General features: G+C 42.3%; 1 non-coding gene across 1 annotated transcript; it reads left to right on the forward strand.

Annotated features, from left to right (window-relative positions):
• The first annotated feature begins 323 nt into the window (after nt 1-323).
• LOC115064600 lies at nt 324-449 on the forward strand. Its single transcript, XR_003844437.1, has one exon. It is a non-coding gene; the product is annotated as a small nucleolar RNA SNORA17 (small nucleolar RNA).
• Nucleotides 450-2,208: the final 1,759 nt, after the last annotated feature.

Consider the following 2,208-nt stretch of genomic DNA (forward strand, 5'->3'; position numbering starts at 1 on the left):
TTTTCAGAAGTCTTGTTTTATACTTTGGTTAAACTGAATGGAGTTTTTGGAAGATGTCTTAACATTACCTTTCATACTTGAAATAAACATTTATTTTTTAAAGAAAAAAAAGAATTCTCATAAATTGACTTAAATCTACTTCATACAGGTTAAATGAACTCCAAATTGACTTCTGTCAATCAACAGCCTCGTATTTCCCCGCCTGTCTATTTCTGGTCCTCTCCCCCTTTTCTATGGTATTGGGCCTCTCCTCCCTAACTACCAGGACCATAGGCCTGGAAATTTCGTATGCACACCCAAGATTTTTAAAACGTCTGCTGCTTGCTGCCCCTAGAGCCATTGTAGATGTGGCTGCTGTATTACATGTGCATCAGTAGGTGGCAGAGAGGAGAGAGGCTATGTCCACACTCAATATTCTGACCTATGAATATCTGAATTAGTGTAACATTCCCTGGAGAAAGCAAGCCTAAGACCATTTCCAGTCCAGCAGCAAGGGTCCAGACAGGGAACTAGCCTGAGCTGAACACCAGTCTGCCACCATGCAGGCCTGGGAGGGGGCAAATTATACTCTCAATGACCCATGCCTGGCACCACAGTGCATGAGCAGGGCACAGCACTCCTGAGACTACTCCTGGATGACCCCAGACACTCAGAGACCACGGGTACCACTAAGAAAACCAAGCAAGTAAGTAGTGAAGAAATGGAAAAGAAAGAGAAACAGAAGAATGTGGGCACCCTGAAGAGAGGCAGAACTGGAACTGGTTGGAACTTGGAACCAACCAACTTTCTCATTTACTCCACAAGTATTCATGCAAGGACCAGACAACCTTGTGTGCAAATTCAATGGACAGTCCCATGATCCCAAGAGGACTCTCCACTCTCCAGGCACCCTAGCAAAGCCAGGATCTTAGGATCACTGGTGAGTAGAACACAACATCTGCTCCAACACCACCAAGAGTGCCTGGGACCAGCAGGAGCAAGGACATAGGAACCCCCATCCAACCAGTGGCTTGGGTGCCTTCCAGTGAGAGCTGGTCTACCTTGGTTTCGAACTCAACAGACAGTCCCATGGCCCACAGAGGAGGTACCACTCCCAGCGCTCTAACTAGCCCAGGATCTTAGCATTCCAAGATCCCAAGATCCCAGGAGCTTGGTCACACTAGGATCTCAGGGTCTCAGAAGCAGCTTGACTCCCAGGAACTCTGACAAACCCAGAATTTCAGGATCACAGGATCCCGGAAGCACAGGATCAAAGAGAAGGCTGGACTGTGAGGAGTTCTGACTCAGCTGGGATTACAGGAAGGACAGCACCAATGAGATATATCAAGGGCAATGAGCACTTGAGATAATCAGATCATAGAAGGCAAGCATAAGAACAGAAGCAATAGAAACCAAGACAACTTGGCATCATCAGAACCCAACTCTTGCACCATAGCAAGTCCTGGATATACCATCACACCAGAAAAGCAAGATATGGATCTAAAGTCACCTCTCATAATGATGATGAAGGACTTTAAGGACATTTAAATCAAAAAACAAACAACAACAACAAAAAAACTCCCTTAAAGAAATACAGGAGAACACAGGTAAACAGGTAGAAGTCCTTAAAGAGGAAACACAAAAATCCCTTAAAGAATTACAGGAAAACACAATCAAACAGTGAAGTAATTGAACAAAACTATCCAGGATCTAAAAATTGAAGTAGAAACAATAAAGAAATCACAAAGGGAGGCCGCTCTGGAGATAGAAAACCTAGGAAAGAAGTCAGGAACCATAGATACAAGCATCACCAAAAGAATACAAGAGATAGAAGAGAGAATTTCAGGTGCAGAAGATTCCATAGAAAACACTGACACAACAATCATAGAAAATGCAAAATGCAAAAAGATCCTAACCCAAAATATCCAGGAAATCCAGGACACAATGAGAAGACCAAACCAAAGGATAATAGGTAAAGAAAAGAAGGAAAATTCCCAATTTAAAGGGCCAATATATATCTTCTACAAAATTATAGAAGAAAACTTCCCTAACCTAAAGAAAGAGATACCCATGAACATACAAGAAGCCTACAGAACTCCAAATAGTTTGGACCAGAAAAAAAATTCCACCTGTCACATAATAATCAAAACACCAAATGCATAAAACAGAAAAAAAAGAATATTAAAAGCAATAAGGGAAAAAGGTCAAGTAACATATAAAGGCAGACCT

This window comes from Mus pahari, chromosome 8 (assembly GCF_900095145.1).
Source record: "Mus pahari chromosome 8, PAHARI_EIJ_v1.1, whole genome shotgun sequence".
Lineage (NCBI taxonomy): Eukaryota > Metazoa > Chordata > Mammalia > Rodentia > Muridae > Mus > Mus pahari.